This window comes from Syngnathus floridae, chromosome 3 (genome assembly GCF_059516105.1).
Source record: "Syngnathus floridae isolate MCC-2025c chromosome 3, RoL_Sflo_1.0, whole genome shotgun sequence".
Lineage (NCBI taxonomy): Eukaryota > Metazoa > Chordata > Actinopteri > Syngnathiformes > Syngnathidae > Syngnathus > Syngnathus floridae.
Window position 1 is genome coordinate 17435498 of NC_142415.1, and position 17792 is coordinate 17453289.

Below are 17792 nucleotides of genomic sequence, written 5' to 3' on the forward strand. Positions count from 1 at the left end.
AAGGCAAGAGCGGTGTCTCATGGGCTGTCTCTTGCCAACAAATAACTGAAATAACTAAAAATGATGTACCGGATGTATCGTCCGCACAAAGGCATCGCTAACTAGCAAGGAGAAAAGATGGTTGGAAATAACTAAGAAGGTGATACAAATCTTTGCTACATAAACCTAGTTAACATCTTTGACGTTTATAACTGTCTTTGGCACTGAATGAGTTAAGCAGTTGATAATTATACTAATTTGATTTTACCCCCTCTCATTTGTGTGTCATGTCATGCTCGTCAATCAGTCTGTGCGATAAATTTTTCGCTCTGTGTGTCGTAGGATGAAGGGCCCACAACACCTTATTTCCACAAGTGCAGTCAAAGACTCCTTGCTCTTCTACATATCACGACGGACAGGTGGTCCCTTAATCCCACTGGAATCCCACTGGAAGATTGGGTGACTGAGTGAAGAATCCCAATTTTTATTTTTCCTCCATTTTTTGGCAAATGCCTTTTTTTTGTCTTATCAATCCCTGTTTCTTTTATTTATGAATTAATTTATTTTTGGCTTAGGCATCCATTGGAAGCAGATTTTTTGCAAAGACCAACTTTTTTGCTGCTCTTTTTTAGACATGATGAGTTGAAAAGAAGAAAAAAAAACACATTCATAGACTCATTATGCTCAAAGCATGCATACCATCAACACGCATACAAACAAGATGCTATAGCTAAGGAAAATTACAAAAAAAAACATTGTACATAAGTGCAAATGCCAATTCAAGTACTGAAGCAAACACACACACATACATGCAAGCAAACACGTACACACACCAGCCTGCTGCCATTTTGGTTTTTGTGCCTACACAGACGTTGTGTGCTCTGTGACAGGGCCGAGCACTGGATGGATGATGATGACAAAGAAGAGGAAGAATCCAGGATAATTTACATGCATCATTCCTTAGGAAATAGGGACCAAAGGACTAAAAAAAAAAACGCTTTTTAAACAAATATATAAATATATAAATATATATTTAAAAAAACTCATACCTTGTAGCTACAACTATTACTCTTAGTCAAAAAAAGTAACAAAAAAAATCATTAAATCAATATCCAGTGGCCTACTGTAATAAAAGAAAATGGACTTTATGTATTGAAGAAAAAAAAAACATGGAATTGTAGTGTAGGGGCTGTTTTTTTTTTTGTTTGCTCTGGATGCTAATCGGGCACCAAGTTGTATCATAGTGAAGTGGGTATAGAAAAAAAAATGTAGATTTGCTCATTTTTCCTGTTGTTAAAAAAATACTTGAAGTTGCAATGGTAAAGGACAAGAAGAAATGAACAATGGACAGTGCTGTTTACAACACTGGATACTGCGCTCATCACGATGTCCGAGGCACCGCAAAAAGAAGAGACTGTTTCCCGGAAAGGGCAAAAGAATGAACTATCTCGTGCCTGCGCTGGACAGAGTGCAGACACTCAAGGCTCCTCCTTAGCCTATACGTTCAAGCGACAATCCACTGTAAAAGACCAAGCAACACGGACCCCTGAGGGCGCCTTTTCGATTTTTTTTTTCCCTGGCCCTTTTTGTATTGCGCAACGTGAAAAGCAAAGTGGTTCAATGAAGGGCGGCAAATAATACAAGGATTTTGAGGGAACAGGAAAGCTACTGAAACTGCCAGAAGAATGAAAACTAAAGTTTCCACCAAGTGGTATTGTTCAGTTTGCCACGGTATGGTTCTGTAAACACTGACGGCCACGAGGCAGCCAAAATTAACTAACTAATTAATAATTAAATAAATTAGGGCCCAGTTCTGTGTGCAGACAGTATCTATAAATAAATCTGATTTGCAAGCCATATTTTTTCCTGTTCGATCTTCTGTATAAACAACATGGACATGTAATGGGACGACTAATCTTTTCTAAGTTGAGCTTTGACGATGCGTGGAAATACATTTCGGAAAGCTACGGACTTGAAATTCATGTCTCCCACTGCTGTTTGCTGAAAGAATGTTGGGTTGTGTTATAAAAACTCACACAATAATTTCCCATCCATACCGAACTGAACTGAACAATACTGCTTGGTGGAAACATAAAATAAGTTGTATAGTTGTGTCCAACGTCCCCTCAAAAAGAACCAATAATGTTATTATATGAACTACCTATAAATGTTAAGACATAATAAGACCAACAGAATTACTCATCCGAAACATTCCACTGTGAACATGCTTCTCGACCTACTTTCTTGGTAACAATCCATGTCAATTCCCCAAAAAAGCTGAAGACACAGTCCATCATAAAATGCCAACTTGTAAATTAGCTCTGGCTCTGAACGTTCCCCAATTTGCTCGGTTGGAACGTCGCAACGATTCGATCAACAGTGGTGGATGGCAGGCAGTAAGAAGAACGGAGGTGGGGAGGGGGGAGGGAGTAAACATCCTTCAAAGTAATGCTGCGAGGATGAAGCCCAAACACTATAAAAATAGAAGGTGTAACCAAGCTCCTGGTGACAAGCACCATATATCTGTTCTGCGGGTCCCACAAAAAAAATAAAAAATAGGATTAAAGTGTTCAGAAAGCTTGGTCCAAAACAGTTGGAGTATTAAATCCCATTGTCTCTCAAGAAAATAAGACCTAAACCAGATTTATTGCAAACAACTGACAGTGTGCTACAGATTTGTAGATTCATTGTGATAAAGCACAATTTGCCAAGATAGTGTCAAAGCCCCTTTGCTCAGTTCTGCTCATATCAATTATCCCCTGTCCTCCTTATTGCACTGTAATCACCAGCTTTTATCCAGCAACAGTTTAAAAAGAGAAATATCACCAGGATATTTACAGGGACCAAATGATGAGGGGGGGCGGATATTTCCTTGGATGACACAGGAAAGATTAGCCAAAATGATGTTTGTGCCTACCCTTACATTTGAGAGTTGGCCCGAGATTAGCAACACTGCCAAAATATCCCCAAAGACAAGATAGCTGATGTGGTATCAAATATTTTCATGTCGTAGCTCAAACTGTTTTATATTATTGATGGACCAAAATTTCAGCAAAAGTTAATCCACGATTGTCGTGCATCAATAATAATTTTTGAACTGTGGAGACTCCATAATATTTTTCATTTGATATTTTATGGAGTCATACAAAGATAACATAAATATGAGGTAAATTTTCCTTCTAATTCAAAATGATTGAGGAACAAAACATTGATTAATAGACACCCTGACACAATCATTGCAAAAATGTGGCATCTCATTGAAAAACTAAACCTGAAATGGACACCTCATATTATCGCAGGGCTGACACAATTTTCCCACAACACACCTATAAAGCAGACAGCATCTGTAAATATTTATGATTGAGTTTAAAAAGAAAGTTCTTCCAGTAGCAATAGTTGTCAACACTGATACTGAGGAAATTACAGTCTAGGGGAAAAAAAACAGCCTAACAAACAAAAGCCACCTCTAAAAAAAATCAATTCCTTGTACTCTCTGCAGTTGAAAGAATAAACATCCCCGGCCACAATATGAGAAAATGCGGTCCTATTTCTCCGTCTTTGATTTGCTATCATGAAGCAGGGAGTCAAACAAAGCAGTGATCTGCAAAGTGTTTCTTGTTCATAAGAGGCAGAACTAATTGATGGCAAATCTAATGTTCCATAAGCAATGAAATTTCCCGTGCTTGCTTTGGCCTCACATCGCAGCGCATGCCGATCACGAAACCTCGCAAGACGACTCTCGCAGGATGCCGTTGTAGTTCCCAGTGGCAGGTTGTGCACCCGAGTGAGCTGACACCCACGCTGGCCTATCACGTTGCTGACTAACCAGTGCTGAATTTACGACATGTAATATCCTACAGCGAGGTGAAATGAAAGCGTTAGATAGGCAGCTGGAAACTTTCAACAAAGATAGTCTGTATTACTTTTTACTCCCTTGAGGACACACTTTTTAAAGTGATGGGTAATAAAAACAGAAAATGCCGGGTAGGTTTTTTTTTTCCCACCGAAAAGTACGTCTACCTGTATGATGTAATATTCATACTCTGAGTCAGACAAAAGATGTGTCCACGTGTACACAGGTATAAAAAATAAATTAAAAAAACACCAAAGTAACCATTAGATATATTTTCAAACTTCAACCTAAAAGAGCATTTCATGATTATGAAAAGGCAACAGAGATCATTATTCCCAATTAGAAATGAAAACGCCACACTAATAACAATGGCCAAATTGAGTAAGTAATTAGTGTAGCCTTCTAATGAGGCAGAGTAATTCTTTAATTAATGGAACATGCATCAAACTGATGTAAAGTACAGAAACTAGCGTCACAGTAGAAAGCACACTTCTGCCATTTAGCATATCCAAGTAACTTTGTGGACACTCAGGGGGGTACGGCTAAACAAAAAAAAAAAAATGACTAACCCAAACTATTCTTCAGAAAATGCTGAATATGGGAAATAATTTCCTGGAAAATACCCAAAAGTCATTTATTTGGCCTGGCACCAGGGTGGTCCAAACAAATTTCAGTGGGGCAATGCCCCAGTAGGCCCACCTCTAGCTCCATCAGTGAATAGAACCCCTTAAGACCTATAGTTGGAACTTCTCTTATATGGATCATCACCAACATTATTCCTCAGATTAATTACCCTACAAAAAATAAAAAAGCAAATAAAATAATTGTATCAAGCCCATTTAGCTCATAAAAATAAATATCCGGGTCCATGTCGACACAACCCAAAGTATTGCCTATTTTATATATCTTTTAGTTAGAAGTGCACCTTTAAACGTTAAGATCTTCTCTAACCAATGTCGGCCATGTCAACCAGTCTCCAACACTCACCCTAAAATAGTAGAGATTGTCAAGGAAAGGAAGTGAAATGTAATTGACTGAAAGTCTAGCGATGATTAAAGTCACCTGTTGGGACAGAAGGGAAAAATTAATGCTTCTCATTTAAGAGCTGCTTCCAGACTGATCTTTTCCGTCATCTCACTCCAGTTGTTACTGGTGTGGAAATGAGATTTTTTAGATGGAAATAGGCACAGGGTGGTGGTTGTCGAGAGGAGGGGGGGCTGAAACCTGAAAACTCCAAATCACTCCTGATACTCAGGGCATCAGGCGCGATGATGTCATGATTAGTGGAGAGGTTCCTCGCCTCGCCTCACCGCCTCACCCTGAGATGGGAGATCGCATCCCATCACTGTGATGGCGATGAAGTATCTAATTCCTATCATGCAGTCACGAGTTTAACAACAAACGAGATTACAGTATAGTTTAAGACAATAATGCACAAAGTCACGAGGGATGTACGATCGATCATGCTTGACTCGGTACGATAACGAGCAGTTTTTGTGTTATTTCTTCATGTAAATAGCCTATAAAATACAAAATTAGAGAGATTGTACAGTGGTGTGCTCCGAAAAGCTCCACTCTCTGGTACAATGATGTCATTTGATACACCACAGCAGTGCTGGGATCTGCGGGTCATTTTTCAGTCCCTCAACTTTTGAAGTTGTCTTGCTTTTCCAAATGCTGGCATAAGTAACACAAGAGGTTAAGTCCACCCTAGTTTGAATATGGTTGCAGTGAATCATGGGGACGTGTTGTACATTTGTGGAAATTGATACCAGAACTCCAGCTCATGTTCTTAACCTGCTTTGAAACATTGTAAAGCAGTAATGGACCTAAGAAGAAGAAGGGGACGAGGAAGTGACAAATTATTGAAGAAATATGTCGCCTTCCATGACTCTTGACCACACTGCTGCTACATCTCTCTTGTACATACAATATAGCTTATTTTTCAATTTTGTTCAGCCTTCTTTATGGGCTTACGTACAATATCTCATGTTGAAAAGGTAAAAAAAATAAAAAAATAAAAAAAACAACTAAATAATCTATTTCAGTCAAATAAAGAGAAGGAACCTATGGAGTAATTTTAACAAAAAATTGAATAGATAATACAATAATTTTATTTCTTGTACAGTGTTTCACAAGGATTTTATACTCATGTTGGAAAATTGGTGATTTCTCCAATGTTTTCCTGAGCTAGGATGGACTCATTATCATGAAGTTTATTATGATTATGATTTTTTTATTTATTTATATTTTTCAGGCTGCATATGTATTTAGAAAAAAAGGAAAAAAAATCTTTAAGAGATTCCGCATGCTAACAGCTCTTGGATCAATAATAAACTGGACGAAATGCACTTATGGTTACTGGTCAAGTGGAATCAAGGAGGAAACACACTCTTTCTTGCTTATGTCACTTTTGGGGACCTGCAGACTTCTCACCCCCATAAGCCGGCCTTTATTAAAAAAAAAATGTTTAGCATTTTTACCCTTGTTAGATGTTTCCATTTGTCCTCTGTGGAAAAGGAGTCCACGAAAGACAGCAAAATCAACAAAAACCCACCAACATCAAAACCTATGCTGTAACCTTGGAATTAAGCTATGGATGAATTGTCTTTGTTTGATTCTGTTTCATTTCTTAAGGGCTGGTGGTTTGTCACATCTCATCTATTCTGTGTTTACATTCTTGCTTTCTCATATGTTGTGGCGAGGGTTTTGCCTCCCAACCGCAATACACTGGAGATGTTGATTTGCCAATGTGACGAGGGAGTTCTGCCTTAAACCTAGCTTATTCCCCACCGCTCTTTCTCTCTCTCTCTCTCTCTCTCTCTCCCTCTCTCTCTTTCTCTCTCTCCTACCTTCTCACCCTCTTTGTCTATCTCTCCGTCTCTCGCGGTACTACCTGTGAACACTGCTTGGACACCCTGTATTGTAAAAATGGGGAGACACCAAATCCCAAAAGTCAAAGAAACCTGCTGTTTAATTTACCTCAAGCCCATCCGTTGCATGAATGAGAACATCTCCATCACCATTGGTTACCAGGACCAAAATATAGAACTCAGAAGGCTGAGCAGTTTGGGCCAACTGAGAATCCAATCAGAGCCTTCAAAGAACTCAAACTGAGACACTAGTAGTTTTTGCCTCATGGGTTTTTCTATCATGAGTCATTCCCATTTTTGCTAATCCTATTCATTCATTTTCATGCATTTATACAAATTAGCAATGAATGAAATTGTACAATTCCATGACTCGAACAAATAGCATTTTTTGATTTATTTTTGAAACAGAGATGTAATTTGAATCAATGTTGGCTCGGGTCCGATTCCCCTGGTTTTGGAGTGATATCCTCCCCATAGTGCTCCTGAACGCTGTAGTTCTCTAGTTCATTATATTCTGCTTAGACTAAAATAAAGCACAGACCTGTAGAAAAATGATCACCCGCTTTATCCTTTTTATTCCTTCATATTGCAGAGGTTGATGTCATATTTAAGAATGAAATCGGATCCACCACACATCTGCTTCGAACAAATCCACCAAAATCGCCTTACACCACCTGCGCCACAACTTAGACCTGATTTGCTGGTCTAAAGTCTAGTCTAATTATTGTCAGCAAATTCTTAGGTGTGCCAGAATCTCCTTACACCAGCTGCGCCACAACTTAGACATGATCTTAGCTGGTCTAAAGTCTGATTATTGTCACACGCAAACACTTACGTCACTTGTCTTGCATGTCAGACATGTCATTGACTAACACGGCAGAATACTAAATCAGATGAATTAGTCAGTAGAAAGTCATTGGGGGGGGAAAAGGGGGCGAATAAAGCATAATAAATGTGAGGGAGATTGGAAGGAGAGCAGAATGAATTGATTAAAGGGAAATGGATCGTCATCTCTCGTTATTGTGGCATTACCGCAGAACTGAGAACCAGGTGCAATAGGTCCCCGCCTACATAACAAGTGGGAGGTCAATTGATTAATCATGCTGCATTTTATTGATGTAGACTGCATGGCAAAGGAGAAGAAAGGTCACATTGAAAGCTTTTGTTTAGTTTCCTTTTAATGGCCCTTTGTCTCCTCCTTACTCAATAATCCCAATATTTAACATTTAAAGTAGAGGTCATGCTAGGCCGGCAGGTTCCTGATTTTCCAGTTAGAATTGATTGTGAATCTAAATTACGGTTGACGTAAATGCTTTGTATCAAGCAAGTCAGTCAAGAACAGGAGAAACCTTCCAAAAAGGCTAGAGTCTTGGAGCTCATTTAATGTATCACAAGGTTGGTCGGTAGGATTTGCCGGTTCTTGGCGAAATATAAATCAACCAGTTCCTTCAGCCACAACTGCCCCATCACGGTGGAAACATCTAAACTCCCTTCGACAGTTATTGTTCCCTGAATGGGGCGTTCCACCCCAGGGGACATCAATGACCAAAGCATGCCTGAGACACTGCTCATAATTTCTTGTTTATGGCCCTCCATGGTGTATCTGTGCCATAGCATTGGTGTGGAAACAGATTTACGGTTGCTAAATTTGCAGGTGATAAAAAAAGGGGGGAAAAGGCCAAAGACGAGGCCACTAACTCTCGGCTATTCACGTCTCGATTCCCGCGCTCCAGTCTCCGGAGAGTCTCTCCATTGTGAGGGAAGGCGATCCATGATTCCACATGACAAACTGGATTTTTCCTCGAGTGAGTCTTGCTGAATTATTTTGGTCCCTTCGATTGAATCTGCAACCCCGGGAGAATTTCCCTCCACTGTTGCTTTTGAGCCGTAAGCCTCGATGGCCAACCAATGTCGATACTCAATCTACGGCGTGGCCCCTGAAGCTGAATGAAAAATGCTAACAGGGGCGGTTTGTTTGTTTGTCTCCAGGAGGGAGGGGGGGCACAGAACAAGACCCTTTTGACAGCTCCATTTTTCCAATCTTTGGGAGTTGAGGATAATCAAGGAGTATGGATTGGACAGAGGAACAAAGTGCTGTCTTTATCCGTGTTTGACTTGTAACAAAAAGGAGTGACGGATTTTTCCTATGGCTTATTTTGGAGAGCTGGCTTTACGTAGTCGCTTTGTGACGACTGTCATTGTGATGTTATTATCTATCGTTTTGATTCCAATGCAATTTACTGAATTTACAATCGGCCTCTTACCAAATATAATATCATACGATTCGATTCACTCCATTTATGATGCAATTTTCTTCAATTGTGGTACGATTCACTCCGATTCTGATACAGTAAGAGTCACTGTGATTTGAAGGTGATACAGTTGACGAAATTTAATAACATCATGAATCGATGCACTCGGTTTTTACGGTGTTCATTTTTTAACTTTCCATGTTTCCTTCTTTCTCGATAAATCGACAACACAAAGTTGCTAGGTTTCGAAATGTAACAGAGGTCGAAAAAACTCACGTGATATTTGTATGAGGACAGATGGTCTTCAATTTTAATTAGACCATCCAAGTTGTTCCACATATAAAGGAGATGAGATATTTGAAAAAGTCTCCCTTGAACCGTGTCATTTAAATTCAGCCTTTGTGCCGATTCTGGGAAAGTTAGTTTTGCATCCTGTTGAAATCAAAATGAAGTTATCTGGTGTCAGATAGAACCGTCATCATTTGAATTTTTGAGCAGCATTACGAGTAAAAATGCTTTATGATACCGCAGGTGAAATCGTCATCCATTTATGATTTGTTTGAGGCCCATGCTAACGTCAATATAAGCCAAATGTGCCCAAGAGCATTTCTTTGAAATTCATTCCCCCGTGTTTCATTACACCGTCGGATCGCTCGTCTCAAGGTAATCCTGAATAACGACCTTTCAACTTCTTAACTATATCCGATGCAAATATTTACCACATTGACTTATCACTTGTCACTTATGGCGCATTTAGTGCTTGACTTTTATCGTCCATTAATCTATCAGTGCATCCATTAGGGACACTCAAGCACTCGGAAGCCTGTGCACTTTCCAGAAGGCCCTCTTTACTATTCTCCGCTTTAATGGCGAAGCAGCTCGCAACAAGTGAAGCATAAACCCAGACACGGTCAGAACTTAAATTGGAGATGATGCATAGATGAGACTCCTGCATTCATTGCGATGTGCTCCCAAGAGGCTTTTGTGCACGGCAAGGTCCCCGGGTGGAGAAAACTCTCGACAAATGGGTGACAAATTCCAATTTCATTACATGCAGATTCACAGAGTAACAAAGGATTATAACTAAATGAAAGCATGCGCAAGACGTCGGTAAGCAAAGGCAGCAGAATCCCCGGGATCCCATTATGTATTACAAAAGCTTAATCAATATCTAATCAAGGGGAATACAGAGCGCCCGTGTCTTATGGAGGTCTTTGTTGTCGGAGGTGAGGGTTGCCATGGCGATTGGACGGGTGCGGGGGACCTTAGTGCTGCAGAGGTATTGATGGAAATTAAGAAGCATTGATGAGACCTGACGAGGGCAGGATGGAAAAGGGAGATAATTAAACAGAGATGCAGGAGGGGGAGGGTGGACGCAGACGAGACTCAGCTGGGGCCGACCTGGGAAAATGTGGACAGTGTACGTATTCAGATCAAGAATATTGTGCTAATGCACAAGCCCATCTATAATTTTGTCCTCATTGGGGTCACAGGTAAAAGGAGCCTGACAATGTTGCATGTATTGTGACTATTTTATGGATCAATCATGCCAATCTTCCCGTTACAACTCATCAGAAATGATGCAGACCGTCGTTTCTATCCTTTCAGGGAAAAAAATACACAGAAACATTTGTCTGGACCTTTCAAGGTGAGTTTGGCTTCCAATCAGTGTTCCCAATTTTACAAGTGGTTGAGATGAAAAATCAGGTCTTAGGGATTCAAAGGATGGTTCTGGCTTGCACGTAGGTTCCTGATTCATTTGAGTAATTAGAATTCAAATGTCAGAATGATATTGAAAATGAAGGTTCAAAGTTGGGTTTAAAAATAACATGACAAACATTTGACTCAGTCCATTTCTAATCATTTCAATATAATAATTATCTATATATATGGTAATTTCAAATAATTTCAATATAATCATATATATTTATATATATAATTATTATATTGAAATTACTAGAATTTTGTCCTTTGGACTGCGTCAAATGTTTGGCAACTCTGAATTACCTTCCGGCGCAAACTAGAGTCCCCCGTTCCTATTCCCAATAAAACTCCCGAAGGGTAATATTTTTCAGGGTTAAAATGGGCTCTCTAAATTTAAGAAAGTTGCGCGCAAGCTATACGAACATACAAAATGACTCTACGTTTGTTCGTTGTTCACTCCTATGTAATTCATCGGGTGATAAAACTGGAAGAGAAGATTGAAAAGAAGCCTCCCATTAAAAAAGAAAAACTCTGCAAGGCTGAGTGGGTGCTCATCCTGCAGGCTTTTGCCTGCATGTACTGTAAGCGTGTGTCCACTCTGTCGGCACCTGATTAACACTTGAGATAATACGGTCATTAAAGTTGCCCCTCAATCAATACGTCCGATAGAGTAATCAAGGTAGAGATTGAATGAACTCGGACCACCGTGGAGCACAACGCGGACCTTTTAATCAGAGACGCTGAGGCGTTACACTAGATTGTTTCCTTTTGTTTAATTGACAATATACGGTACGTGATTTATTTACAGTCGAGTAATGAATGAAAAATAAGTAGTAATTGGACCATGAAATAACATCTTCACAAAAGAATTAATGGATAGACTGGCTTGTATTAAGGATCTCCGTCACTGCCATAGTGAACTCAGATGACCTTCTTTCCGTGTGACACAAAGTAAATAAAATATGACATTATCAGGGATGACAAAATGTCACACGACTTCTGCTCAGTATCTATTTAGAGGGTTATTGCATTTTCTTTGGCTTTGTGGCTACTTTTGTGATGTCGTAACAGAAGATCACAAGGGGATAACAAAAACCAATAAATAAGAATCATTTTTATAGACCAAATATATTAAACACACAAAGAATTGGTCTCGGACAGATTTCCCACTCCAGTCATTCATTCCACAAGAGGGCGCCAGAGAAATATCAGACATATCTTTGGCCTGAGAACAAAAACAGCATATAGATGAGTTTTTAGCCCAAAAATGTAAATTTCTAAATTCCGAAAGTGCAGAAATGCAGAGGTTCGAAAAACATCCCTTTCAATGTGCATGACCAAAACTCGAGACACGAGCAGGAACAAACTCAGTCATAAAAGGAGCACAGCTCCGAAGAGCTTTCTTTCATTGCTTACTCTGGTGTCAACTTGGTGCATCAGAATAAAAGTTCACCGGAGAAGACAACGGCAACAACAAATAGTCACCGTCATTACTTTTACCTACGGCTGTCCTTAATATCCGATTTCACGTCTCTCGGAGGAATGAATGAAGCCAGCTGTGCTATTGCATCACCTTACAAGCAACAAAGAGATCCGCAAAAGCATCTCTCCTGGCGATTTAACAGTGGTTTGCCCCTGCAGGAGTTGGCACGCACGATGCCAGTGTGGTTCATAAAAAGGCCCATCACTGCGGGGAAGTGAGGCTAATTCTTCTCCGAGAGAGCGGCTCTCGTAAAGAGACATTGCGGCGGGCCCCCACTTTAATGGAGCTGATGCAACTCGGAGGCAACACTTGGGTTGTTTCCGCCCTCGGTTTCCCCGCGCACGCGTCGAGGAAGCGGGCCGCCGCCGATTGGCCGGCGCTGCTCTCGACACGGGCCAACCCGCTCATGAGGTCGTCGGATTTGGACAATCTGTTGTCATCCCTCTACCAGCATGGTCCGTGCGGTCGCTTGTCTTGCTTTACAACTCGTTTCACATTACTGCGTAAGTTTAAAGTTCATTTTCATCAAAAAAGGATGTTTGAGGATCGGCCCGCCGGGTGCAAGATGCTGCTGGTATCTTAGCAACCTGTGCGGCAACTGAGGTGGGGGGAAAAAAAAATCTTATTAACCTGTTGCTATGACAACAGTGATAGACAATAAGTCTCCTTGAGCAGCATGATCAGAATAGCTTGTAAAGGAAATGTGTTATCTGCCGTATATGACTCTGCTGGATGGCCATTGCATTATCTTTGCTCAGTAAACTGATGCAAACCGCAGCCAACCAACTCAGTGAAAACAAAAGAACGGAAAAAAACAAAAAACTACCAAGCCTTTTGTGTCCCTCCTCCGCATGGTGTGCAATTAACGCTTCACAGTGTAAATGCAGCATCCGATCAAGGTTGATTTGAATTGACGCTATTCCGAGAAAGGAGAAAAGAAAAGAAAATTGATGTATTTGTTTTCTTTTTTGCAATTACGCCCCTCGCGTCAATTCATCAAGAGATTTGCATGAGGTAAGTGTCGCTTCGCTGTCTACTGATGCATTTTTTATTATGTTTCAATTAGGGTTGGAATCCAATTAGGGCTGTCATTCCCATCAACCAACAAGGGGTCTCTCCTTTGTCAAGGACTCTTATGTAAAGCATATCAATGCAGTCCAATGAATAAATATATCAATTCATTAAATGGGTCTGGTATTGTTTTGAAAGTGGATAACCAAGACAGGAAGGATATTGATACATTTCAAGTGTAAAAGTTGATTCTTCAAAGACAAAAGTCTATACGTCAAGTGGGAGTTAATGCTAAAGCTTGCCATAGTTTTTATAAAGCTCAGCACATGAAAGCACTCACCTCAAACCAACCCCGACATGTTCCATTCCCTCGCCAGATGACACAATACCAGCGAAATATGCTAACAATCAGCCAACCTGAGAGGCAAATTCACACTGGGTGTTTAGTTGTTTTTTTTGTTTTTTTCTGGTGTGTGTGTATGTTCAAATGTGAATTAACATCATAATAATAATGTCAGACGCAGGCAAAGGAAAAAGAAATGGACGCCATTCAAAGTGAGCCTTTTGGAGGTCGGCCTCTCATCCTGTGACATTGTGTTAAAGTCTTCTTTCTTCAGAACAAAAAAAAAACTGTAGAAAGTAGTCTTGAACTAGATGGGAGATGTGTGTACTTAGAGAAGCAGTCGAAAAGACTTGGACAGGCTTTGAGAACTGTCATACTGCCCCCTAGGGATGAGGTGAAGATCTACAACCCGATGTTTCAGCACCAAAACACAAGGACAGCGCATGAAGGAGCGCTCCCTTGGGTGTCTATCATCAACACACTAATTGGATCTGCCATAAGAAAGTAATGATAAGGGGGACAAAAAGAAAAGGGGAAAAAAACGGTGGCAGCTTGTCTGTCTATGTGGCTAAAAGCGATGAAACAGTGGAAATCCCCAAAGGCTTTACAGTATGTTTAAAATATATTTGAGGAAAAGTTTTGGGACACTTTTATAAATTAATCTTCTCCATCCTATGATAACATAATGGGTATATTACTCAACTCCAAGTTGCCTTTAATTTATAGTGATTTTATTGAAGTGTAGCAACCACAGCTGTGCTCATTGAAGGGAGGACAGCAACCCATGCTAGAAAGTTCCCTACCAACATTTAACTTTTTTTTCTCAAACCCTACTGAGGAAAACCCACAAAGGACCCCCGTGACTGAAGTCGTCCACATCCTTTATCAAACATTATAGCAGGATTATTTTCATTTCTTTAGCCATATTCAGCTCTAGTCGGTCGAGTACAAATATTTATTAATATTATTATTATTAATATTTATTGATATAGCGGATTTCCTACTTTGGCTGTTGTATTATCCTTCGCTAACTCTCTCTCAAGAGCGCATTTTTGCACCACTGTCCTGCCTCTTGTCATTCTTCCACCCGTCCCCTCATCGCTCGACGCCATCGGTGAAGACCCTGCGGCCTCCTACGTAGCGCCGGCGGCAAAGTGAGGGGCCGGTAACTCGGCAACGCACCTAGCAACCGCTCCTTGTAACTATGGATGATAACCTGTTGCCAAGGGAGACAGAGATGGAGGATTGATTTTTTTTTTCTTCACTAAAGCTTCAAGTTCAAAGTGAATGAGAATTTAGTAATAAACAATCCAGCAACACACCACCATTCATGAAGTTATTCGTATTGTATTAGTCATAGTAGTCAGAAAGTAAATTACATGAAATTATATTTTAATAATTCACCGTTTAGAGAGCTCAAAAGTGCGACACATTCTGTTATTATTCCTAAAGAAATATAGGATTTTCTTCCGTTTATAGTTAAGAAAACACACCAGATTTTTTTAAAATTAGTAATAGTAGTAACCAGCAATATTGTTTTTTTTTATTTTCAATGCTAATTTTACTTGAATATTTATATTTGTTTACATTTCTATAATCTAATTTTAATCTTAATTTAATTATTTTTTTTATTTAATTTGAGAATGTGACATATTGAGCCTTAATTTATGTGTTTAATTACTTGTGGGGGGTAATTGATAAGACATATACCGGCTAAAAAAAAAAAAGTTTAATTTGTGCTTAAAAAGCAGTATAATTTTTCTTCTTTTCTTTACTCTTCACTTGACAACTTGATTTTCAGAATTCCTTCAATAACTGATCATGTTCCTTGACATTTTGGGTATATTTAGCATTTTTAGTACTTTTATGACATAGATTGAAAAAAAAAATACGGGGGGCTTAAGGGATACACTGACTTCATCTGTTGGTTTTGTTGTATGGCAGCCCCCCTCACTGACACATGCTTTTGTTGTGGGCAGAACAACTTGTCATTTAAACTAGGCCACCATTTTCCACAACCTCGCCTGGCGTCCCACAGACTGGCTTTTGTGGACGTGAAAGCCCACAATTGCCCAAATGCTGTGGCATCTCGCAGGCCCCGGCTAATGATAGGCTGCCACCCGAGAGCAGGCTGGAACAGAGCCGGCACGTCCTTGGAAAGTGCAAGCTGGTGAAGCCACCTGCTCTGTGTCATGCTCGCTCGCTCACCATTTAAACTCTCTCTTGTGTCCATATGAATAGGGATCTTCTCCCGTTAGGCTTCACTGGCTATTAGAACATGCACTTTAAAGTTTGCATATTCATTTTGCATCATGACTTGGCGGTCTACCAATGATGCTTATTAGAGAATAGAAAGGTAAAATTAGTAGGTATCTTGATTCGACTCATCTTGCAATATGATTTTCTTTTAGTGGGGAATCTATTGAAAATATAACAGTAGAGGATGTCGCTTGAAAATTTGAAAAATGCATATGAGGTTCAGAAAACGGATGGATGAATTACTTTTAGAAATCTTCAACAAAACAATAATTTCACACTGTAAAATATTACATGTATAACCCTGCGACCCTTGTGAGGACAAGCGGTTCAGAGAATTTATGGATATACTGTATTTATTTATTTATTTATTTATTTATGGAACTGGTAGAATGGATGTTGATTTGTTGTCTATGCCATAAGAAAAAAAGTATTTTGGCACCATCTTGTGGTTTTTCGTAAATGTCCACAACAAATTTTATTGTCATTCAATATATTTTATGTCGATTAATATTTGGGAAATGAGATAATTTGAGAATATGTAGAAAATTATGAAAATAATACAAATATAAATAAAATATATCATGATGTGCATTATTTTTGTTAGAATCTACAAAATGTTTGTCAATATCGTTTTACATTTGACAGATAAGATTGTGGTATGTTGTATCATATTGTATATTGTATATCAAATATATCTGATTTTTAATGTTACATTTTTATGCAATTTACAGGTGACTCATACGTAGGTACACTGGCATGTAGTGCTTTTTTCTGTCACATGAGGGTAGTCTAAGTCTGTTCCGGTAGAGCTCCTGGAACAAAGGCGAGTTAGTGTATGTAAATTGTGTGGAGGGTTTATGCCAGTCTAATTTCATGGCCAGTCAATCCACTGGGAATTGGACCTTGGGCCAAGAAGGCATTGTTGGAAAGTGATTGGTGAGCATAGCATTGTAAAAACAAAGTGGAATTTTTCCGCATTGAAATTGTTTTATCTCATCATCTGTCTTTGTCACTGTTTTGTTTGTGTGCTTGTGTGTGTTTGTATGTGTGTGTGTGTTAATGCAAGCAGGTAAAAGTTGATGAGGCACTCTATTTTTTGGGTGTGATGGGTCACATGAGGACATACATCTTGTGCAATGTGTTTGGAATGAATTTGGAAGAGGAGCAACGGACACATGTAAATATTGGCACTGCTAAACACATAAGGGGAGGGGCTGAGGAGGCTAATCTACACAGCTAATTGATCAATTTGGTAAACAGAGGCCTCTTCTGGATGGGGAGGGGGGGGGCGTGGAGGTGCGGTGGGATCAGGGGAAATTTGTGGGTGATAACGCTAAAGTGCTAATGACTCATCTGTGGCTAAATGGAGTCAGGAGATGAGAAGGCAGCAAAGGAGCAAAGCAGCTGGTGGTCAGTATGGAAGCAGAATGTGCCAAAAGGCTTGGGTAAGGGGAAAAAAACAGATTTAGCGGCACTCAATGGCATGCTTGGAATATCAAATTGGCGACCACAACATTAGGAACACCAGAGTAATACAGTGAACCCCTGCATCTTTCTGATTCATTTGCAGATTTGCCGAATTCCTAACCCTAATCCTAACCCTAACCCTAATTTTGATTTTTCACAATTTTTGTGGCCTAACTGGTTGAAATGAGCAGCACTCAACCACTGACCTCCACGAAGGACGTCAACCAAACATTAACCAAAAGGTTAAAAAGGTCAAACACAAAATAGAAAAAACATTTTTTTAAATCGATTAATCTGGGGTCCTCATGATGCCCTAGTGGAAAAACACGGAAAGTAATTTTCACATGTATCCAGATTTTCCAGTGGCTCAATCCCACTAACAAAATTTTAATGAACTTTTTGTTAATCCTGCTGACTGTAGCTTTGCAATTATTTATGGTTTCATCATGTCAAAATGGCTGATGTAAAAGAGCTCATTAAAACGTCCGAAATGGCTTCGCGACTTACGCACGTAAGGTGTGATATTGGCTAATTCCTTCATAATGTGGTTCAGTCAATTTGGTGCATT

The 17792-nt window shown here is 39.6% G+C and overlaps 2 protein-coding genes across 16 annotated transcripts in view; one reads left to right on the top strand and one right to left on the bottom strand.

Annotated features, from left to right (window-relative positions):
- celf6 (CUGBP Elav-like family member 6) overlaps positions 1-7260 on the top strand; it is a 105280-nt gene extending 98020 nt beyond the window's left edge. For all 7 annotated transcript variants that reach the window (XM_088370600.1, XM_088370603.1, XM_088370602.1 and 4 more), the window contains exon 13: positions 322-7260. The gene's annotated coding sequence lies outside the window, so the exon portion shown is untranslated. The remainder of the gene's footprint in view (positions 1-321) is intronic.
- The window catches only part of slc12a4 (solute carrier family 12 member 4), a 201404-nt gene that overhangs the window by 137167 nt on the left and 46445 nt on the right, over positions 1-17792 (bottom strand). The window lies entirely within an intron of this gene.